This window comes from Orcinus orca, chromosome 11 (assembly GCF_937001465.1).
Source record: "Orcinus orca chromosome 11, mOrcOrc1.1, whole genome shotgun sequence".
Lineage (NCBI taxonomy): Eukaryota > Metazoa > Chordata > Mammalia > Artiodactyla > Delphinidae > Orcinus > Orcinus orca.
In genome coordinates, this window is record NC_064569.1 from 20,869,914 (window position 1) to 20,895,587 (window position 25,674).

A 25,674-nucleotide genomic window follows, 5' to 3' on the forward strand; every position below is an offset into this window, starting at 1 on the left:
AGGACCTACTAAGGAATTACGTGCCCCTTTCTGAGACAGAGACCAAGGGAAAAACTTGACATTTATTTAAATGAGGTAGGAACAGCCAGCTGCAGGCAGAGCCAGGGTTGGATTTTTCTGATTTGGGAGCTCTGGTTCCAGACTCTGCCTCTTAACCCCATGTCTTTCTGCCTGTCTGCTTTACTCCATGATCCCTAATTTTAATTATTTGCCTCCTTAGTTGCATGCTGTTGGAACCAAGGGTCTCAGGTGATAAAGTGAGTTGGCTCACCTTAAAATACTCACTGAGATTGGAACACACATCCCTCTTCCCCAAAGATGCTCAGGAAAAGAGCCACTGAAATCAGAGGGTCCTGCACTCGTCCTAAACGGGACTGCAATTCCATGGAATAAAGGAATATTAATCCTGTGTCTGCTGCATTTTGTCAACTAGGAGGAGGCATGTTATCTTCCTCAGCCTTGTTTTACTCATTTGAAGTAACAGGAAACACCATGCATTAATTATCTGGGAGGCAGACCTGTAGTTTAAAAGGTTTAAAAGGCTGTTCTGGGGTCAGATTCCTGGGTTCAGATTTTCTTGCTTACCACGTGTTAGGTGACTTCGGTGTATTACTTAACCCCTTTATGTTTCAGTTTACCCATCAGTAAGGCGGGGACAGTAGTAACACTACGCCAGAGACTGGCCAGTGTTTCACCAAACCCAATTACCTTGTCTTCTGGCCGCACACGTAGACTGTATTTCCCAGCTTCTCTTGCCAGTTGAGTGTGGCCAGATGTGCTGGCTGTTAGGATAAGAGCAGAAGTGACGGATGCCACCTTCAGGTCTGGCCAGTACAAATCTTCCAAGTGACACTCCACATTCTTGTTTTCTGGATCAAATCAGAGGCTCTAACAGAGGACTCCAGGGCTGCAGGGGATGACAGAACCACAGACTGGAAGGTGTCTGAGTCTCTGAATGACCTTGTGGAAGTCCTACTGCCAGGTAGGACCAACCACTTTGGACTCTGTGTAAAACAGAAATAAACCAGTGTTTATTTTATTGTGTTAAACTAGTGAGAGTTGGGGTGGGGGGTGTTTATTAAAGCATCCTGAATTATCCCAACTGGTATAAACTCTGACCTCACAGGGTTACTTCAAGCACTAAAGTATCCATAAAGTATTGGTGTAAATGTGCTCTCAGAACATAGAAGGAAAAGCATTTCCAAATTCTTTGTTACAGCCAGAGGGTAAGGTAGACCTCATAGGAAATCATTGTTCTCCATGTAAAGCATCTCACTATGATTGACAACACAGCCTATCGGTACACAAAAATGGGTGAAAGCAGATTATATAAAATGAGGAGAGCAGCAGGGAGGAAACGCAAACGTGACCTGGGGTCAAAAGTCTGTGCTCCAAGGCTCCTCTCATCCTTCCCAGAGTCCCCAGGACCTTGTCTGCAGTCAAGGCTATAGGATCTCCCAGTGTGACTGCACAGCCTTGCTGAAGATTTAAACCTTTGGGATTATTACAACCCATTGACTTTCTTTGGGGTAGATTCAGGCTCGTTGGTGGTACCCTGTGACTCCTATAACAAGTGGGCTGAGAGAGGACTTTAAAAGTTAGGAAACTGATGATATTATATAGAATCAGAGATGTATGCTTAGAAATGGAAATTATTCTTGAGAGATGTTTAGATTTTTCCTTTGAAAATCTTTTATTACTGCTATAAAGTCCAAGTCCCAGAAAAACTTCAGAGATACAAGTCAGCAAGTAATCAATTAGGATTCTACCCAATAGGAAGATTTTGAACAAAAGAAAGACTAGCGACTTGATAGCTGACTTGTATATTTAATTGTTTCTACACACCCTGCCAAGTTTTCTCTAGACTAATATTGGCAAATAAATCTCTTATATCTTGATTTTACTTTTTTTCCAGTTCACCTTCAAGCTCTTGAGATGCTGTGCTCCAACATCATCACTCACCATCTTGTATCTCTAACGATATCACAAATCTTTTTTATGATATAGCATTGTCAGCAGATATACTGCTTGAGGACACAGAGAATACTTCATAGCCTTGTAGATAAATAAGCCTATCGGTTCACAGATATTCATACACCCACAGAAACCTCTCATCATTGGAAAATTTCCAGTGTACCAAAATGTGTCTGAAGTAGGAAACGCCCAGAGAAAAAGCCCATTATAAAAAGCTCATAACTATCCTACAGATATAATCCCAAGGAAGCCATGGTCACTTGGCTCAGTCCCAGAAGGCTGTTACATTCAAAAATATATAATTCAGATAGGACGTCCGATGTTTATGTACACATTTCAACATCTTTAAAGAGGATACAAGTACATAAACAACAAAACTCATTAAAATCCTCTCTTTCCCTATTTTATAATGCCTCAAGTCTCTGGAAACCTTCCACTTTCCTTCCTCAGAAGAACTGATTATGTTTCTACATCATTCCTTCCAAAAGTTCATCATTTCTTCCCAGAGTCCCCTACCAAAGGATATATACCTTGTCTACAGACCCCTGGACACGAGGGCTCTTCTGTGCTTTTCTTTTCTGTCAAAAACCCATCTGCTTTGCTTTTGGCCTATCTTATCTTCATTCCATCATGAAAGCCCCAAGAATTGCCTGGAATTGGTGGAGCCTTCCTTCATGTGCATGAAAGATAGGGAACTGAGCAGGCCAAGCCAGAACCTTCCTCATATGTTAATTACATTTGTCCCATCACACCTATTAAGTATAAGGCAGTCAAATGATGCCCTAAATGTGTACATGTTGCCGGTACAGGCTCATTTCCAAAGAGCATTCTAATCCAAAAGCAATGCTTTGTAGAAAATGGAGACAACCATTTGCCTCTGGTAACTGATTCAAGAAAGTCCGACATGATAGCACCATCTCTCAAAAGGCTTCACCCAGCTGACCTTTACATGACATTAAAAGTCCCCGTCTGTCGCCTAGTAAAAGAAGAATAGCTTATTCTCCTACTGGGATTAAATTAAAAGATGCAGCCGTTCCATCATATTTAGCAGCACTGCTATATAACACACAAAAGCTTCTGCGGCACTGATTGAAAGGAAAAAATATCATCTGGCTGGTAGAAAGGATCTGTAACTAAAACAAAAGTATTCTCACCCTTGACTAAACATTTACTGTCAACAATCTGTCTTCTGTATGTGCCCGGGAAAACAACACTCCCAAACACACAAATGTTCTATTCATAATAAATCTGCTTTAAGGAATGATTACCTAGGAATAATTTTTTTTTTTTTTTACCTTTTAAGCTAAATTCTTTATAAATGAACATCGGGATAAATGTACCTCCCCCAGTAGAGGAGGTCCACAGGCCACTTATGCGGCTGATATTCAAAGGAGAAAAAAAGAAAGGAAGAGGGATGATTTTCTTAGCCCTTATCATGCTCATTATGTTGTGCACTATTTCTACAAATAGGTTTCATTGATCCAAAATTAACTGTCTAGGATTTTTACCCTAGGCTTCAACTAAACGAAGGGCATAGGCCTGATTTTCCTCGTGCATGTGTAAGAGCCTTGCTGTGGACAAGGAAACTCTTTTCAAAAATTGGATCAAGTTCATCCAATATAGCTGTTGTTTACAACAACACAGCTTCTCTTTGGATTTTAAGTCTTATTTATGTAAGATCCAAATGTTGGGTAACCTCGGATAAAAGACTTGTCTTCCTTGTAACAATATAAATAAAATGTTTCTTTGAACAATAGATAAACATTTTTTTGCTTTACTTCTTAAGCTGTTAGTACCTGCAAAAAGGAGAAATTCCGATCTAAAGTACGTTATTGTTACTTACACAATGTTATATGTCAACTGTATCTCAACAAAGGTGGAAAAAAATGTTAACGTTTTTGCTATTTAGAAAATCGTGATTATAATTTATAATTATCTCAGTTTAAATCTTTCTTATACATTGTCAAAGTGTTTTCTTTGCAAAATAAATCAGGAAAGAAACAGAAAAAACTGTGAAAAACCAATTTCATGAATATTGTTCTAATTTTCTTATTTTCCAATAGCTTGAGACAGTATTCCAAATCTCATTAATTTCTCTTAATGTTAACTATTTCTATATAAAATGGGGAAGTTGTTTGTTACAGGTAAAAGAGAAAAATCTAATTATATATTGTACTTAATAACTTCTTAATTTTGAGGTTTGCTATTCTGTAACCCTATTTTTCATATACCATTTAAAATTCCTCTGGAAGAATCAACATTGTGAAAATGACTCTACTACCCAAAGCAATCTACAGATTCAATGCAATCCCTATCAAACTACCACTGGCATTTTTCACAGAACTAGAACAAAAAAATTCACAATTTGTATGGAAACACAAAAGACCCCAAACAGCCAAAGCAATCTTGAGAAGCAAAAACGGAGCTGGAGGAATCAGGCTCCCTGACTTCAAACTATATTACAAAGCTACAGTAATCAAGACAGTATGGTACTGGCACAAAAACAGAAAGATAGATCAATGGAACAGAATAGAAAGCCCAGAGATAAACTCACGCACATATGGTCACCTTATCTCTTTTTTTTTTTTTTTTGTGGTACGCGGGTCTCTCACTGTTGTGGCCTCTCCCGTTGCGGAGCACAGGCTCTGGACGCGCAGGCTCAGTGGCCATGGCTCACGGGCCCAGCCGCTCCGCGGCATGTGGGATTTTCCCGGACTGGGGCACGAACCCGTGTCCCCTGCATCGGCAGGTGGACTCTCAACCACTGCACCACCAGGGAAGCCCAGTCATGTTATCTTTGATAGAGGAGGCAGGAATGTACAGTGGAGAAAGGACAGCCTCTTTAGTAAGTGGTGCTGGGAAAACTGGACAGGTACATGTAAAAGTATGAGATTAGATCACTCCCTAACACCATACACAAAAATAAGCTCAAAATGGATTAAAGACCTAAATGTAAGGCCAGAAACTATCAAACTCTTAGAGGAAACAGAAGGCAGAACACTCTATGACATAAATAACAGCAAGATCCTTTTTGACCCACTTCCTACAGAAATGGAAATAAAAACAAAAATAAACAAATGGGACCTAATGAAACATCAAAGCTTTTGCACAGCAAAGGAAACCATAAACAAGACCAAAAGACAGCCCTCAGTATGGGAGAAAATATTTGCAAATGAAGCAATGGACAAACTATTAATCTCCAAAATTTATAAGCAGCTCATGCAGCTCAATAACAAAAAAACAAACAACCCAATCCAAAAATGAGCAGAAGACCTAAATAGACATTTCTCCAAAGAAGATATACAGACTGCCAACAAACACATGAAAGAATGCTCAACATCATTAATCATTAGAGAAATGCAAATCAAAACTACAATGAGATATCATCTCACACCAGTCAGAATGGCCATCATCAAAAAATCTAGAAACAATAAATGCTGGAGAGGGTGTGGAGAAAAGGGAACACTCTTGCACTGCTGGTAGGAATGTGAATTGGTACAGCCACTATGGAGAACAGTATGGAGGTTCCTTAAAGAACTACAAATAGAACTACCATATGACCCAGCAATCCCACTACTGGACATATACCCTGAGAAAACCATAATTCAAAAAGAGTCATGTATCAAAATGTTCATTGCAGCTCTATTTACAATAGCCCAGAGATGGAAACAACCTAAGTGTCCATCATCCGATGAATGGATAAAGAAGATGTGGCACATATATACAATGGAATATTACTCAGCCATAAAAAGAAATGAAATTGAGCTATTTGTAATGAGGTGGATAGACCTAGAGTCTGTCATACAGAGTGAAGTAAGTCACAAAGAGAAAGACAAATACAGTATGCTAACACACATATATGGAATTTAAGAAAAAAAATGTCATGAAGAAGCTAGGGGTGAGACAGGAATAAAGACACAGTCCTACTGGAGAATGGACTTGAGGATATGGGGAGTGGGAAGGGTAAGCTGTGACAAAGCGAGAGAGGCATGGACATATACACACTACCAAACGTAAGGTAGATAGCTAGTGGGAAGCAGCCGCATAGCACAGGGAGATCAGCTTGGTGCTTTGTGACCGCCTGGAGGGGTGGGATAGGGAGGGTGGGAGGGAAGGAGACGCAAGAGGGAAGAGATATGGGAACATATGTATATGTATAACTGATTCACTTTGTTATGAAGCAGAAACTAACACACCATTGTAAAGCAATTATACTCCAATGAAGATGTAAAAACAATAATAATAAAGAATTAAAATAAAATTCCTAATATTTTTTGTGAGCCTTTTAAATCACATTATCTGATTTATTTTTGCTTCTTAGAAAGGAGGGCTTTTACCCATTTACTTTGTTACTTATTGCCCCAGCATGTCAAAATCACACCCATTGATACTTAATAAAATTGTCTGAAGATAAATTACAAACCATATATGCTGCTCACATTGTAATGAGATGAACAGAGGAATAAACCTGGGTTATCCCTCCAAGTCCTACATTTGGATGGTGCAAGGCTTCCATTAGAATAGTGGATACAGTCTGGAGCCTCACATGCAAAGAAGACAGAGCTCTGGAAGCAATCCTGAAGGAAAATGACAAACATGTTCAATTACTGGAAAATGGACCAGATGGGGAAAGCAACTGCTCTTGCATAGTGTAGAAAAGAGTTTGTTCACACATGGTTTCCAAGCACATGAAGGGTAGTTATCAAGAGGAAGATAGTTATTCATCCTCCTCTCCTCTCCTCTCCTCTCTTTCTCGAAAAGACTCAAGAAAATATTTACTGAAAATAATTGTATATAAATTTTTTAAAAAATGTTTTGACCAGAGGCTGAGTCAGGTCAAATTTATCACTGGCATTTTTTTAATAAATTAAAAAAATTTTTTTCACTCTTCTCAAAAATTTTTTATTTTATATTGCAGCATAGTTGATTGCAGAATAGTTGATTAATGTTGTGTTAAGTTTCAGGTGTACAGCAAAGGAATTCAGTTATCCATATACAACTATCTATTCTTTTTCAAATTCTTTTCCCATTTAGGTTATTAGAGAATATTGAGGACAGTTCCCTGTGCTATACAATAGGTCCTTGTGGGTTATCTATTTAAATATAGCAGTGTGTACATGTCAATCCCAAACTCCCAATCTATCCCTCCCCCCTCTTCCCCCTGGTAACCACAAATTCCTTCTCTAAGTCTGGGTTTCTGTTTTGTAAATAAGTTCATTTGTATCATTTTTTTTTTAGATTCTGCATATGAGCAATATCATATGATATGTGTCTTTCTCTGACTTACTTCACTTAGTATGATAATCTCCAGGTCCATCCACGTTGCTGCAAATGGCATTATTTCATGTTTTTAATGGCTTAAAATTCCATTGTGTACATGTACCACATCTTCTTTATCCATTCATCTGTCGATGGACATTTATTTAGGTTGCTTCCATATCTTGGCTATTGTAAACAGTGCTGCAATGAATATTGGGGTGCATGTATCCATTCGAACCATGGTTTTCTCTGGATAAATGCCCAGGAGTGGGACTGCTGGATCATATGGTAGCTCTGTTTTTAGTTTTTTAAGGAACCTCCATACTGTTCTCCATAGTGGCTGTACCAATTTACCTTCCTACCAACAGTGTAGGAGGGTTCCCTTTTCTCCACACCCTCTCCAGCATTTGTTGTTTGTAGACTTTTTGATCATGGCCATTCTGACTGTTGTGAGGTAGTGCCTCATTGTAGTTTAGACTTAGTTACAGGATACAAAATTAATACACAGAAATCTGTTGCATTTCTATACAGTAACAATAAAAGATCCGAAAGAGAAATTAAGATACAATCCCATTTACCATCATATAAAAAAGAATAAAATACCTAAGCATAAACTTACCTGAGGAGGCAAAAGACCTGTACACCAAAAACTATAAGATGCTGATGAAAGAAAGCGAAGATGACACAAACAGATGGAAAGATATACCATGTTCTTAGACTGGAAGAATCAATATGTCAAAATGACTATACTATGCAAGGCAATTTACAGATTCAATGCAATCCCTATCAAATTACCAATGGCATTTTTTACAGAACTAGAACAAAAAAATCCTTAAAATTTGTATGGAGACACAAAAGACCCCGAATAGCCAAAGCAATCTTGAGAAAGATAAAAGGAGCTGGAGCAATCAGGCTCCCTGACTTCAGGCTATACTACAAAACTACAGTCATCCGCAAGAGGGAAGAGATATGGGAACATATGTATATGTATAACTGATTCACTTTGTCATAAAGCAGAAACGAACACACCATTGTAAAGCAATTATACTCCAATAAAGATGTAAAAAAAAAAAACTATAGTCATCAAAACATTATGGTACTGGCATAAAAACAGAAATATAGATCAATGGAACAAGATAGAAAGCCCAGAAATAAACCTACGCACTTATGATCAATTAATCTACGACAAAGGAGGCAAGACTATATAATGGAGAAAAGACAGTCTCTTCTATAAATGGTGCTGGGAAAACTGGACAGCTACATGTAAAACAATGAAATTAGAACATTCTTTAATACCATACACAAAAATAAACTAAAAATGGATTAAAGCCCTAAATGTAAGATTGGATACTATAAAATCCTTAGAAGAAAACCTAGACAGAACACCCTTTGACATAAATCGCACCAAAATCTTTTTCGATCCGTCTCCTAGAGTAATGGAAATAAAAAGAAAAATAAACAAATGGGACCTAATTTGTTTGCTTTTGCACAGCAAAGGAAACCATAAACAAAACAAAAAGACAACCCACAGAATGGGAAAAAATATTTGTAAATGATGCAACGACAAGAGATTAATCTCCAAAATATACAGAGAGCTCATGCAGCTCAATATCAAAAAAACAAAAAACCCAGTCAAAAAATGGGCAGAAGACCTAAATAGACATTTCTCCAAAGAAGTCATACAGATGGCCAAGAGGCACATGAAAAGATGCTCGACACCACTAATTATTAGAGAAATGTATGTCATTGGCTTTTTGTACTTCTTTACCAATTCAGCAACCCCAATCTTCTCATTCTGTAAGGCGCCAAAGACTCTTGCTATTTTTTTTTGCCTTCCCTATCAAATCTATCTCAATAAAAGATCTGATAAAGTAATTCGTATTACGGTAAGTAACTTAGATTAGTAACACTTAAACATATTACTCTTCAATTCAAGGCAAGGAACATTTTCAGAGCTCTCACTGAGAATCACGCTTGTTCTGTACATACTATCCAAAAGCTTCCAGAGCTTGTTTTTTTTTAGCCATTTTTAAAATTGAAATATAGCTAACGTACAATGTTGTGTTAGTTTCAGGTATACAGCAAAGTGATTCATATATCTTCTTTTTCATATTTTTTTTCCATTATAGGCTATTACAAGATATTGAATATAGTTCCCTGTGCTATACAGTAGGTCCTTGTTATTAACCTGTTTTCTATATAGTAGTGTGTATAAGTTAAGTTCATATGTATATGCGTATATATGTATATGCCTGAGGAGCTCTGAGCCCAGGACCCAGCATCGTGAAGTTCTCTGTGGAGTTAGGAGGACCACTGCTTCTACTTGTTTCCTTGATTTGGATGTGTTCTGGGCAACAGCCAGTGTTGGTGGAATGTAGCTGTTTTAATTTTGGGGCTATGGCTAAAAGAACACTATTTTATAAAGATGAATTGGTAGGTCCTGTGAATAATTTCTGGGACCTGGATGTCTGGCAATTCAAGTGCAACCAGATGAACTTGAATTTGATTATCCTGTCAATTTGGAATTGAAATACAGGTTTTCTATGATGGAGCTGTCATTCATTCCTGGCTTACCTATAAACCAAATAATTTCTGCTGAACTCCATTTGGAGTGTACAGTTTCCGGCTCCTGTGTCTCATCTGATGGATCCTCTAATAACACTGAAAGGATTAATAGCTTAATCAAATCCCCACCTGCTCAACACTGGTTCTTGATACAATACAGATACCAGGCTATGCCCACTTCAGAGAACTCTGGTCAATGTCTTTCTATGGACCACACAATTACTCCCTTCCAAGGAATTTGACTCTTCCTTTCCTCTATGAACTTTAGAAGCTTGTGCTCTTGGACATCCAGCAGCAACACAGAAGTAACCCAATTTAATGATGTCATGTGGCATTTCATTTTTATATATTTACATATATTTCATTCATTTTAATCTATTGTCATCCCCTTAAGAAGAGGCCATTTGTGTTTTTAACTTTCAACATGGCCAAAAACCATTAAATAAAAGTTGACATATTTTATTGTTTAAAAAAATGAGCTTGGTTTTTAGAGGCAAACTTGCCTACATTTGAAAAAGAGAGAGAAAGCCTTGAGCCAAAGGAGCATAACCTTTGTTGCTATGTAGCATATATATAGTGGTCATGAAACTACTGAATGCTATGCATGTGTCCCCATCTATAAAAGCAGTATTCTTAACCTCACAGATTAAATGGTTAAATGAAATGATGTATGTAAAATGTTGATTTTGTTGTTATTGTTTTTATCTTTACACCACCTTCTAGGTTCAGAAACACTCAGAAGAATATACGTGACCTTTCTGTCCAAAAAGTCAACACGGGAAAAGGAAAAGAGAATGATGCAAGCATAGGTAAGTTTTCCTAACAGGCAAAGTAGGGTTATAAAAGTACATATAACAGTAACATTAATAGTAAATACCATTTTAAGCACTTGCTAGGCACCAAGCACTATGCTAATTGCTTAAGATTATTTTCTTGAATCCGCACAAATCCTAGGAAATAAACATTATTACCATTCCCTTTTTATAAGTCAGAGTGACTGAGGCTCAGTCCCCAAGGTGACACAGCTAGTAACTGATGGGGCTGGGATTAAACTCAAACTATCTGGCTGCTTAGTCTATACTTAAGTGTATAGTTTCCTTTCCCTGGATCTAATGCTCAGTAAACGTAGATCACCCTCTGTTGCTACTCATCTCTGATGTGATTTAATTAATTGGATTAAGATATATGTATTTTCTGAGCACTGGACTTTGAATACTATGTACAAGTTTAGTTAAAATAAGTTGTCTTGATTTTATTTATGTTGTCTCTTTGAGTGTATACCTACTTTATTATTTTTTAAACAAATTGAAACTTACAGAAAAATTTCAAAAGCTGTATAAAAACTTGTATTTTCCTGAACTAATTTAACAGTTTGCTGCTGATATGATATGATAATCCCCAAATACTTTATTGGGAATTTCCTCAGGTAAGGTTATTCTCCCATACATAATCACAATAAACCATCAAACTAAGGAAATTACATTGATGCACTACAAAAAAACAAATCTCCAGACCCCAATGGAGTTTTGCAAATTGTCCCAATAATTTTTTTTTTGCGGTACGCGGGCCTCTCACTATTGTGGCCTCTCCCATTGCGGAGCACAGGCTCCAGACGCGCAGGCTCAGTGGCCATGGCTCATGGGCCCAGCCGCTCCGCGGCACGTGGGATCCTCCCGGACTGGGCACGAATCCGTGTCCCCTGCATCAGCAGGCGGACTCTCAACCACTGCGCCACCAGGGAAGCCCCACCAATAATTTCTTTTAAAGAAGAAGGATCCAGTCCAGAATCACATGCTGCATTTAGTTGCCATGTCATCTAGAGAGTTCCTCAGTCTTTCCTGGATTTTCATATTCTTGACACTTTTGAAGATTCTAGGTGGTCCATTATTTTGTAGAATACTCCTCAGTTTGGGTTTGTTCAATGTTTCCTCCTGATTAGATTTAGATTCTTTGGCAGGAACATCATGGAAGTGATGCTGTGTTCTTCACATTGCATCCTATCCATGTCTACTTGTCCCATCACCGGTGATGTGAAATCACTTGATTAAGGTGTCTGCCAGAATTCTCTTCCGTGAAGCTACTCTTTTTCCCTTTGAAATTAATAAGCATTTTGTGAAAAAGTACTTTGAAACTATATAACTATCACATTCTTTATCAAACTATCAACTTTTTCATTTATTTGTATCAGTATGGACTCATGGATATAAATAACTAATGGATTCATTAGTTTTAATCCATTACTATAAATATTTATTCTGATGCTCAAATTGTCACAGGTTTGACCTGGGAGCTCCTTCAATCTGGTCTATGTCCTTTTTTTATTTTTAAATACGACTTTTTTAAAGAGTATTTCAAGGTTTACAGAAAAATTGAGGAGAAAGTTCAGGGATTTCCCACATACCCCCTGCCCCACACATGCACAGTCTCCCCCATTATCAACATCCCTCCCCCACAGTACATGACTGTCTATGTCCTTATGACATGTCTCCATTATTCTTTGAGCCCATCCTTGTTTCTGGCACATTTCTGGCAGATTCATTTAATACTCTTCCAGCCCTGAACCTGGGATCAGGAGTTTTTTCAAGATGCCCTGGTTCTTTTTAGTAGAGAATGGTACTTAGAAACAGAGATATTTGTGTTAGGCGTACTCCTTATGAATCCATACGCACATATTTACTTCTATATCTAGCTCCATACTTTGAAAAGCATGAGTTCAAACAGCTATTTCCAATTCCAATCCAATACCATACATTCCTTCTTGTTTTCTCTTTTCATCTTTGTACTCCCTCTTCATTGATGGTGTGGAACCTAGCTGCCATTATCTTTAATGTATTTCTTATTTGATCAATCCTTCATGTATAACCAATCTCTTATTATTACCACTGCCTCTCCCCTCTGCTGGCACAGATGTCCTCACCCCAAAACTCCAAACCAGGCTCCCCTCATACACATTCCCCCCTCGCTCTGTTTGGACTGTGACACCATGCTCTAGACATTCTAGTACCACCTGCCCACCCCAATTCCCCTACTTTGCTCAACCCAATTTAATGAAATTTGGACAGAATTGTTTGGGAAGAGGAAATAAGTGAATGCACAGTCCTTGAACATGTTCATCAAACCACGCAATTCTTTTTATTTGTGGATTTACTGAAAAAGAATTAGTTCTAAGATAATTCATCCTAAGCTACAATAATTTATGTTGGGCTCAGAGTAAGAGAAACTGATTTTATTCTCTCTTTTCTAACTGCAACAGGTAAACATTTCCAGTGGATCTCTTAACTTTTCCTATGAAAAGAACCCTTAAAACCACTCAGCAGGCATAACTCATTCACAGTGTCAGTGGTTCTTAAACTTTTTGGAATCATTGAACACATTGGGGATTCTGAAGAAAAATTTGAATCCTTTCATCACTTAAATGTTTGCATCCAGGAACCTTAACTTTGCTTAACTTGTAACAGTTCATTACATACTTACTATATGCTATGGCTCCTCTGACTCTGCTAGATGCTGAGGATACAACAAATTGAAAATAATTCCAGAAGATTCACAGGCAACGTACTACAAACCGCTCTTCTTTATGAAAGGACTTTGGAATACTTCAAGATGACTCCATATTAAAAGGACTTCTACCAAATTCAGAGGGAATAACTTGCACATTGAGTCAGTCGTGCCATTTATGTATAGAAGAAAATCTTAACATATCAACTTCTAAATCATGGATGGGCATAAACATATGAAATATACTCAACCTCATAAGTAATGAGGAAAATGCACCTTAAAATCACAAGGTATGATTACTCACCTAACACATTAGCAAAAATTAAGAGTCTGACACCACCAATGTTGGCAAGATTGTGGATCAACGGAAACTTCTTACATACTGTTTGTGAGAGTCTAAATCGGTACAACCACTTTTGAAAACAATTTGACATTTTTAGTAAAGGTGAAGATATATAAACTATAAAACACCAATTCCACTCCTACCTGCGTGTATACCCTAAAGAAAATCACAATATACAAGAATATGTGTAGCAGCATTGTTTGCACTACCAGAACAATGGAAACAAACCAAAAGTCCTTCAGTGAAAGAATGAATGAATAAATGTGATGAGATAACATATAGTAGTGAAAATGACTGATCTGCAGCTAAACAACATGGATGAACCTTACAAACATGAAGCTGAGTAAAAAAAAATCTGAGAAGTAGTCATGTGGTAAAAATCCATTAATATAAATTTTTAAAAAATGAATCTGTTGTTTGATAATACTTGCTTACATAGTAAAAAGAAAAACCCAAATTCAAGATTGTAATTACCTTGGGGGGAAGAGGCTGAAATCAGATTGGGTAGAGGCCCATAGAAGACTTCAAAGATATTTGTAATGGAATTTGTATTTCTCACGTTAATGGCCAATATACAGATGTCAATTTTAATATTTTAAAATTCTTAATTTTTTATACATATGTAAAATATTCTTTTCTTGTTATTAAATATGTAATTTTTAAAAGTTAAAAACAAAGGAGCTGCCTTCTTGAGGTTCATTGCACCATTATAATTTCTACAGGTAATTATTTTATTGCTTGGAGGAATGAATATTCTAAGGCCAAATATATATGAATTTTTAGACGTTCTTCTTCTTAACCTATTTTTCAGGTAGATAGTTTAACCCCTTCTGCAGGTGAAGAAACAGATTCACAATGTGTAAATTATGGCCCCAGGGTCTTCTGGATGAGTAGAGGTAAGGTGAGAATTTGAAACAGTCTTTCTAATTCTAGGGTCTGTGCTCTTTCTGCTCTACCAAATGCTACGAAAGGTTCCCACATAAATTATCTCATTTGATCCTCTCAACAGTTTTCCAGGTGAGGCATTGATATCTTCATATGTAAAATGAGTAAACTCAGAAGGATTAAATGGCTTTCCCATAGTCTTGGAATACAAGAATTTAAGTCCAAGTCTTTTGACTCCTCAATTCAGTGATTTACTGACCAAGAAGACTGTCATCTTCCCAATGATAATTCTAGAATAATTGAGGGAGGGGGAGGATTTAAATTAACTTGTAATACCATAATCGAACCTCCAGTTATCTAATTAAAATCTTCTGCATCATTTTAGTTTTCTTCTCTCTAATATAAATAACCTCAGTAGGGCTTCCCTGGTGGCGCAGTGGTTGAGAGTCCGCCTGCCGATGCAGGGGACACGGGTTCGTGCCCAGGTCCGGGAAGATCCCACATGCCGCGGAGTGGCTGGGCCCATGAGCCATGGCCGCTGAGCCTGTGCTCCGCAATGGGAGAGGCCACAACAGTGAGAGGCCCGCGTACCGCAAAAAAAAAATAATAATAATAACCTCAGTAACATTTACCAAGAACTATTTTACATTCCAATAGCCTCATAAGTACTGACTAATTTTCTTAGTTCCCAGGTGCCTAGCTCACATGTCCTGTTTTCTAGAATGGGAAGCCCAGTCAGATAAGTTAAATGATTTGCTCAAGATCACAGAGAGTTCTCCGCAGTCATACCTTCTAACTGCCAGGTCCATGCCCTCATAATCTAAATTGACTTTGCTTAGCAGTGAAAGAAAATTCCTACTTATTTCTTTATGTCCACCTCAACCTCTAGCTTATTTATTTCACCCCATGTGGCTTCCAGTACTTTGTTCCGTCAGCCTTAAGGAACTCTTAATCTCTGACAGCCACAGTCAAGAGTGCAGAGGGCACATTCTACCTCAGAGTGCTATTTTGGTTCAACTTGAACGGTGAGATCTTGCAAAGGTTGTCATTGTTATGATTCTTACTTTTTGATAATTTACTCTTAACACAAAATAATTCATGTAAAAAATAAAACAAACCCCACCCTGGTATTGAGGTATAGCAATGGGAATTATATTTTCTTTTCTCTGAAACACTGGTCACTTAAAATCAGTAAATAATAAAGTGACACTGGTCACGTCAAGTGATAAACTTTATAGGACATTTCAATTGGTGGTTCTCTTTTAATTTTACTTGATTTGTATAAATTTTATTAATTCGTATAAATGTAGAGGAATTAAATGTTGCCATAGCTCAAGGAAGCAAGTAGGGCATTTTGTGGGGTCCAAGGTGTGGAGATGTATGAGATGGGAGAATGCAGAAAGCTGATGATAATTTTTTTTACTTGATTGGGGGAATCAGGATATACACATCTGTTGGTTCATCAGTCAATCAACTGCTCAGTTCATTGATGTACACGCAGATAGACAAACATGCAAATATTCACATACAAAGAGTAGCTACAGACATGTACTGACATACAACAGTTGGAAAATGCAAAACAAATCTCCCATTTTTAACACTGCAATTTAAATCTAAGTGAAGATGCTGTTTAAGTTGGTCTGGAACCTAGTATTTACATTATGCTTTACTCCAAGTGTCTAATATTAAGAAGGCTGAGCTGTTATTCTAATGTTAATGACAGGAAAAATTCTGAGTGAGACTAGGTACCAAGTGCTAAGTGCATTTTACATATGTTCTTTTTTTTAATCCTCAAAACTTTCATAGGAGATAAGTACTGCTATTATCCTTGGCATTTATTCAGCAGAGGAAGCTTCAACAGTTTAAATGCCCAAGGTCATAGAGCCAGCAAGTGTGGAACTTAGATTCAAATACATGTCCTCTGGCCTCTCAGTTGATTGCTCTCTGCTGTGCCATGCTGCCCCAGCAGCACCGACCTTCTTCTTTAACACAGAACACTCTGATTCTATTCTGGTCAGACAAATGCTTTCCTGTTTCTAAGTGGAATAACTTGTGTTCTGTATTTTCTAGAGAAGGAATGGTGATGTTGGGGAAAAGAGGGAATTCTGCCTTGTGAGGAACTGCTTAGAAATTTTCCAGACCATGTCATGGGAATAGCTTAACCCCAGACCCAAGACACTTAGGTGAGTCAGGATGGATGTTTTCGAAGAGGAAAGGGTCAGAGAAATATTTCATACAGTCATTGTCCTTTACGGATCCTCTGGCCTCAGAGAGTGCAGAACAATAAGGTCTGCCAAACAGATATGAGGGCAAAGCTCACCGTGTGCTAGCTTTCTCCAGACACTAAAATGAACATCAAAGACAGCTTTGAAGTTCAAAAGAAGAAGTCACAAAGACAACCTGAGGGTTTGTGAACCTGTGAAGGGCGTTGTTTCCTTGGCAGTACTGCTAGGTTTTGAAAGGAGAGAATAAAGGGAGAGGTTACTGAGAAAACAGAGTACCTAGGCTTCACTTGATCATCCCATAAAATGGCAAATTTCATGAAGATACCCAGGATCTAGAACTTTGGGTTCTTTACTATCTGCCTAAAGCCTAGTTCAGAGCAGGTACTAAATAAATAATAAATCATCCATATACTCAATTATATGTATTAATATTGATCCATTGAATGATTGACGGAGCACCTACTATGTGCTTCTATTCTAAGGGCTAGAGATACAGAAGAGAATGAACCAAAGACCCTGCTCTAATGAAATAAACAAATCAATATAAATATATGTTAAGTGGTATAAGTGCTAATAAGAAAAATAAAACAGAGTAAGGAGAAAGGGAATGAAGAATAACAGAGTAAGGTACTAGATACAGATAGAGTGTGATCAAGAAAGACCTCTCAGGACTTCCCTTGGTGGCACAGTGGTTAAGACTCGCGCTCCCAATGCAGGGGGCCCGGGTTGAATCCCTGGTCAGGGAACTAGATCCCACATGCATGCTGCAAGTAAGAGTTCGCATGCCAAAACGAAGGAGCCCGTGAGCCACAACTAAGGAGCCTGCCTGCTGCAACTAAGACCCAGCGCAATCAAATAAATAAATAAATATTTTTAAAAAGAAAAGAAAAGAAAGACCTCTCTAACAGACTTGTGGTTGCCAAGGGGTAGGGGGGTGGGGGAGGGATGGATTGGGAGTTTGGGATTAGCAGATGCAAACCATTATATATGAGATGGATAAACAAAAAGGTCCTACTGTATAGCACAGGGAACTATGTTAAATATCCTGTAATAAGCCTTAACGGAAAAGAAAAAAGTTTCCAATGAAAATTTAGTGTCCATATTGAGATATACTGTGTCAAATATACACTAGGTTTCAAAGCTTCAGTACAAAAGAGTAAAGTGTCTCATTAAAACTTTTTATATTGATTACATGTTTAAATGATACTATTTTGGCTATATTGGGTTAATAAAATGTTATTAAAATTTAACAAAAAAGAAAGACCTCTCTACTAAGGGGCATTTAAACAGAGAGATTTCAAGGAATTGAAGGAGTCAAAGTACAGATATGGAATAACAATCTAACATAATCAATTAATAATTTTAATTTCCTAATCCCAATGCCTCCAATTCCCATTTGCTTGAGTGCAGAAAGTGCAGTCTCCCTCCCAGGAACATCTAGGAATGACCAGGTGCATTGCCATGTGTTCTTGAATTTGACTTGGTCATTGGCTTAATAGCCTGCTACATACATATAACCACATTTTATCATTTTTGGTATCAACTAGTGAGTACAATTCCTTTTCTGCCTGTTGGTCATTTTCCTAAAAGGTAAATGGAAGAAGAGACTATTTCCAGATTCCTACATCGAAGGGAGCTTCTATACTATTACATATAATTGAAATGAAATTTGAAGTTTCTACTACAAACAGAACTGTTTCAAGCTGTCCTAATGAGGTACTGGAGAAGCTGTCACATATTTAATCATATGGATAATTCAAGTATGGACCACCATCATTGGCTGCCACTGACCAGGCTAACTTACATGAGGATTTTGCCACAACTTCAGTCTAAGGGTCAGAAGTACAATGCCCTAGGGCATGAGAGTAATAGTTGTTCAGTGGGGCCATCATGGGAGTGGGTGACCTGGAGAATCAGTAGACAAGCAGTCAAGTTCTCCATAACTTTTTCAGTATTCATGGGTATGATCAATCCTTATTTGATTCAAATCTAGCAAACATTTATTTAGCACTTTCTCTATGCAAGATACCTATGCTAGGTGTATAAGGGGTTTGTAATTTTAAAGAATGAAACTCTTTATCTCATTGTGCCTCTAGCTGCAGCTACTGTCCTTTCACAGAGCTTACTCATGTCATGGATTTTATAGTACAAATGTAATGCACATGTGTTGTTTGAATTATGTAAACAGTTGCGTTTATAAATGTGGAATGTTGTTGAGAGACAGTTGGCCCTGTTAACAGACTCACTCCCAATTCTCTTCTTTAATGTTCAACATTTTCCACATTATACTTGATCTATATGAAATTCTATGTTTAACAGCTTTTCCCCCAAGTGGCTTGTTTTTAAGTGCCAGATGTAGATGCATTCAGCTATAAGAGAATGTATAAAAGTCAGTGTAGAAACTGGCACCCAGATAGCTTTGTTCGCTTATTTAAATGTTCAAGAAAGACTTCGTTCATCTAGGAAGAATTTACTAGAACTTATTTGATAGGCGCATATTATCAACAACTCATCTCAATGTTTCTCATCTTCACATGATGAGCAGATGAGGACAATGTTTCAATTGAAAAACTCTCTCATTCCAATAGTAAGAGGACGTGGTTCCCAGGCTCTGCCTCATTGTGGGAAGGTGTTTGGGAGCACAAAGGGGACATAGATAATATTTCACTGCATGATGATAGAGAAGAACTGGTTTCTAGTGAGGAAAAATGCCACAAGGAAGGCTAAGGTGAAGCAGAGCCAACACTGATATTCTATGGCTACTCAGTGGCTCAGCCTCACTCATGGGTCATTCCAGGGGATCAAAACCCTGCATCTGCCCTGTGACAATACAGGGTTACTGTGATAAGAAAAATTCGTTTTAAAATGACCTTCTTAGGTGATCATAAATCCAGAAATATTGAATCCAGAAATTATTTTGCGATAGTCATAATTCTAATTGTAGCTAAAGCCTTTATCACGCCACTTTTTGAATTCTAACAATAAATGTGCACGTTGGCCGTGGAGTAAAAATTCTCTAGCATACCAACGTGTGAGGGTCTCAGCTTCAAGCAGTACACAAAAATGATGCATCAGGCCTTTGAATATATAGATGATGCTAGTAAACCACCATCAGTGGGAAATAGGTTTTGACTTACTTTTACGTGGTCACATTGAGATGCATTACGGTATCTTGCTCATCCTTTCTGTGGGACCAACGTGACATATTGGGCTTAATTAGGAAAAGCGTATATTATACATTCTTCTATGAGCCAAGACTCAACACATAGGCTCCAATACAACACTGTTTGTTGGTAGGTTGTTAAAATTCACTTTTAAGGAGGAAAATTTATTAGCAGAGGTCTATACGGAGTGTCATATAAAAAGAAAACAAATTGGGCTTTCCCAACAGATTGAGATTTAAACCTTAGCTCTGCTATTTACTAGCTATATGACTTTGTATGAACTATTCCAGGCTCTGTTTTACCTACTGTTTTAGTTCTTGGTATTTATCTCTCATTGTGGTTGAGATAATGTGAACTGAATATAGTGCTCCAAACAGGAAGGCCTCAGTAAATGTTAGTTTCCTCTTCCATTGAAGATCTAATTGTCATAATATTTCTAAAAATAGTTAACTCAGACTTCCATGTCCAGCCAAGATGGAGTAAAAGGACATGGATTTACCCTCCTACTTAAAACAACTTTGAAGATGGGCAAAATATATGAAACAACAGGACATCAGGCAACAAAAAACAATGACCTTATGAGAAACGAAACAAGCAAAGTGAGGCAGTATAATTGCTGCAGACTACGGCTTGGAGAACATTTTCTGGCCACAGCACAGAGAAGGGGAACCCAGGCAAAGTCTGGCAGTCTTCCTGAGATAAGAAGACACAGCCAAGAATCTGGGGAAGTCAAGGTGGCTACAGTCCTCAGGGCATAGTACAGAAGAGGAGAGAGCTGCATAAAGACAGAACTCTAAAGAACTGTAGATGGTCCCTCTCAAGTATTCAGCTGAGTACTGATTAGGCATGTGTCTGAGAAAGGTATCCACACTGGGTATTTCTATTTCCAGTGGAAATTATTAGAAGAACAATGTCTGAAGCTCACAAAGGGGCAGGAACAGGGTCTAATTACAATAGCCAAAATGGAAAACTTCATAATTCATGGGGTATAAATTAGAATATTAATAAGGGTTTTGCCTCAACAGTGGGGGAAAATGATTAACTTTAGATTAAACATTTTCTTAACAAAATTTAAAGGAATGGTCCAAAAGGATCAACTGTTCCCGAGTAACTCAACCATGTCCCAGATCAGAGCTCAATAATAATTATAGGAATACAAATACAGCACTCAACAAGGCAAATTACAAAATATGTACCATCCCATCAAAAATTACAAAGCATGCAGGGAAGAAAAATAAAATGTATAATGAGAAAAAAAAATCAAACAATCAAAACTGACCCAGAAATGACACAGGTGATAGAACTGGTAGACAAAGGCATTAAATCAATAATTACAGTTATACCTCATATGTTCAAAAAGCTAGCAGAAAAATTGAACATATTAAATAAAGACATGGAAGATAGAAAAATGACAAAAATTGAACTTTTAGAGATGAAACCTATAATGTTGAAATAAAAAAATACACTGGATGAGATTAAGAGCAGATTAGACTTTTCAGAAGAAAAGCTTAGTGACCTTGAAGTCCTAGCTATAAATACCACCCAAAATGAAACACAAATAGAAAAAGAAAACCATCAGTGAACTATGGGACTCTTTCAAGTAGCCAAATATATGTGTGATTAGAGTCCTCAAAGGAGTGGGGGGAAAATATTTGAAGAAATAATGGTCAAACTTTTTCCAAATTTGATAAAAATGATAAGCATACAGATTTAAATGCTTCAAAAATCTCCTAGCATAATTAACAAGCTTACCAAGGTACATGTCATAAAATTCCTTAAAGCCAAATTAAAGAGTAAATCTTAAAAGCCACAGGGGGGTGGGGTGGGGTGGGTGATATGTTACATACAGAGGAACAATGATAAAAATGACAACAGATTTCTCATTGAAACAATGCAAGCCAGAAGGTACAGAAGCAACATCTTTAAAGAACTAAAAAGAAAAAAAAAAGTTGTCAACGTATAATTTTTCACCCAATGAAAATATCTTAACAAAGATGAAATGAACACTTTTTCATACAAATAAAAAGGAGAAAAAAATAGCGAGACAACACAACTACAAAATATTTTAAAGGAAATCCTTCAAGCAGAATGAAATGATATCTGATAAAAACTTGGACCTGCAAAAAAGAATAAAGAACACCAGAATTGGTAAGTAACTACCTTGGTAAATATTTTTTTAAAAAATCTTATTATTTAAATCTCTGTAAAAGTTAATTAACAGATTGAATCAGAAATATTAATAATGCATTGTGGAGATTATAACAGATATAGAAGTAAAATGTATGACAACAACAGCACAAAGACTTGGAGGGGAGAAATGGAGGTATGTTTTGTAAGGATCTTATACTGGAAGTATACTAGTGCTTGAAGTTAAACTGTGATAAGTTAAAGATGTATGATATAAATCCTAGAGCAACAAGTAAACTAATGCAAAAAGTTAGCCATAGCTAATATACTAACAAAGGAGATGGTATGGAATCATAAAAAAATACTCAATCCAAAACTACTGGGGAGAAAGAGAGAAAATGGAATCAAGAATATATGGGACAAATAGAAAATAAATAGGAAGATGATAGATTAAAATAATCACATTGAATGTAAAGGATCTGAACACATCAATTAAAAGCAGAGCTTGTTATATTAGGTAAAATAGACCCAAGTATATTTCTTGTATGAAAGCTACAAATAAGTTAAATGTAAAGGATACAAAATGATGTAGCCTGCTAATGTGAATCAGAACCCTGGCACAGTTACCTTGATACCAGAGCAGACAAGGTTACCATGGATAAAGAGAAGCATTTCATAATGATAAAGGGGGTCAGTTCATCAAGAGGGCATAATAGTCCCAAACATTTAGACATCTAATAACAGACCTCCAAAATATGTGAAGCAAAATGGATAAAACTTCAAGGAGAAATGAACAAATCCACAATTACAGTCTGATATCATTTATTAGCTCTGAGAGTTTTCTGTACGTTACTTAGATGGGCAACTGATTTTTGACAAATGTGTAAAGGCAATCCAGTGGAGAAAGGGGAGCATCTTCAATGAATGATGCTGGAATAATTGAACACCCACATGTGAAAAAAAAACCCAAACAAATACTCCCATCCATCCCTCACACAACATAGACAAAGCTAGAGGCACAATCCATAAAAGAAAAAAGTTGATAGATGAGACTTCATCAAAATTAAGGACTTTCTCTCTGAAAGATGCTGTTAAGAGAGAATGAAAAGATAAGTTACAGACTGAGTGAAAATACCTTTACTTCATGTATTTGACAAAGAAATCATATCCCAAACATATAAGGAACTTTCTAATCTCTATAGTAAGAAAACAAACAACCCAATGTTTTTTAAAATGAGCAAAAGATTTCAACAGCCATTCATCAAAGAAGATCTACAAACGGCAAATAAGCACATGAAAAAATGTTCAGTGTCATTACTCATGAAGGAATGCAAATTAAAAAAACAACAAGACACTACTACACATCTATTAAAATGGCAGAAATTAACAAGCCATACAAAGTATTGACAAAGAACTTGTATACCTTGCTTATGGAACTGTAACATGGTTCAATGACTTTGAGAAACAGTTCAAGAGTTAAACATCCACCTACCATATAATTCAGCTTTTCCATTTCTATGTATTAAGGGAAAGGAAAGCATATGTCTGTACAAAGACTTGCACACAAATGTGCAAAGCAGCTTTATTGTAATAGCCAAACACTAGAAATAATCCAAATGTTCATCAACCGGTTAATGGATAAAAAAAAAAAATAGTGGTATAGCCATAAAATAAAATACATTCAGTAACGAAAGAGAATGAACTACACATGCAACAACATGGATGAATCTCAACATATTTATGCTGGGTGAAAGAAGCCAGAGAAAAGAGAGTACATACCGTGTGTTAGTCAGTTTGGGCTACATAACAAATTACCATAGACTGGGTAGCTTAAGCAGCAAACATTTCTTTTTTCCAGCCCTGGAGGCTGGGAAGTCTAATATCAAGTCACCGGGACGGGCACTCTGGTGAGGGCCCTCTTCCTTGTTCACAGACGATGCCTTCTCTCTTTGTCCTCACGTGGTAGAAGGGGTTAGGGATTTCTCTGGGGCCTCTTTCACAAGGCATTAATCTCATTCATGAGGGTTCCACCCTCATGCCTTAAGTGTCTCCCAAAGGTCCCATCTCCCAATGCCATCATCTTTGGGGGTTAGGATTTCAAGGTGTGAATATGGCATGGACGTGGGGTATATGAACATTCACACCATAACGTATATTTATTTTATTTCAGTACAGCTGTAAAAATTATTTAGGTCCAATTTATTTGAAATAAAGCATTTCACAAGTGCATTATGCAGCACTTTTCTAAGTATGTTCCTCAGAACCAACATCCCATGGATTTTACTCAAAAAGGGTATTCCATGGTTTAATAATTGAAAAAGTCTGAACTAAACACAGTTAATTGATTTCTTTTGGGCAGGACTTCTGGGAGATTTTAATATGCAAATATGCACTGTGAATTTCCAATAGAGGACTATTATTCAGTATTTCCCTAATTAGTTTGACCATAGAAACTTTCTTCCAAGACCATTTTGTAGGATTAACATTCTTTAGGCTTTTAATTTGGAAAATGCTGGCAAAAAGACAGTGTAATGATTTAACAGTAAATACGACTGCTGTAGTAAGAACTTTGAACTCATCATGAACTATTACAATTTATAATTAGACAGTATGACCTTCATCTAAATTCAAACAATTGAGCAGATTTTAGAAAGACCCTTAAAAACATGTTTGCCAAATGAATAGCTAATTGCCCCTAATGAATGCTAAACATGAGATCTTTTTATTTCTTTTTTAATGAATAGACTTCATTTTCTTAGCAGTTCAAGGTTTTTAGAAAATTTGGGTGCAAAGTACAGAAAGTTCCCATATCCCCCCACCCTTTTCCAGATTTCTCCTATTATTTACATCTTGCATTAAGTGTGTTACATTTGTTTTAATTTGTGAGCTAATATTAATACATGACTATTAACTGAAGTACATATATTACATTAGAATTCACTCTTTGTGTTGTACATTCCATGGGTTTGGACAAATGTATAATGACATGTATCACCATTTATAGTATCATACAGAAGAGCTTCACTGACCTGAAAATTCCCTGCGCTCCACCTATCATCTCTCCCTTCCCCCACCCCTGCCAAGCATTAATTTTTTTCAGTCTGTATAGTTTTGCCTTTTCCAGAATGTCAAATAGTTGGAATCACATGTTATGTAGCCTTTTTAGATTGACTTCTTTCACTTAGCAATACGCATTTAAGCTCCCTCCATGTCTTCTTATTACTTAACAGATCCTTTCTTTTTATTGTTAATGATATTCCATTGTATGGATGTACCACAGTTTGTTTACCTGTCCATCTATTGAAAGATATCTTGGTAACTTCCAAGTTTTAGCAATTATGAATAAAACTGCTATAAAACTGCTAGGTTTTTGTGTGGCCAGGTCTTCAATTCATCTGGGTAAATACCAAGGAGTGTGATTGCTAGATCTTATGGTAAAAGTCCAGTTTTCTTAGAAACTGACATACTGTCTTCCAAAGTGTCTGTACCATTTTGTATTACCATCAGCAATGAATGAGAGTTCCTCTTGCTTCACAACCTCATCAGCATTTGGTATTGTCAGTGTTCTGGATTTTGGCCGTTCTAATAGGTGCATAGTGGTATCTCATTGTTATTTCTTTTTAAAATATTTATT

At 37.0% G+C, this 25,674-nt stretch overlaps 1 protein-coding gene across 1 annotated transcript in view; it reads right to left on the reverse strand.

The window, feature by feature from the left end:
- Window positions 1-25,674, reverse strand: part of LMNTD1 (lamin tail domain containing 1) — a 455,425-nt gene that overhangs the window by 231,927 nt on the left and 197,824 nt on the right. The window contains exon 7 of the mRNA XM_049694225.1: window positions 709-1,004. The gene's annotated coding sequence lies outside the window, so the exon portion shown is untranslated. The remainder of the gene's footprint in view (window positions 1-708; window positions 1,005-25,674) is intronic.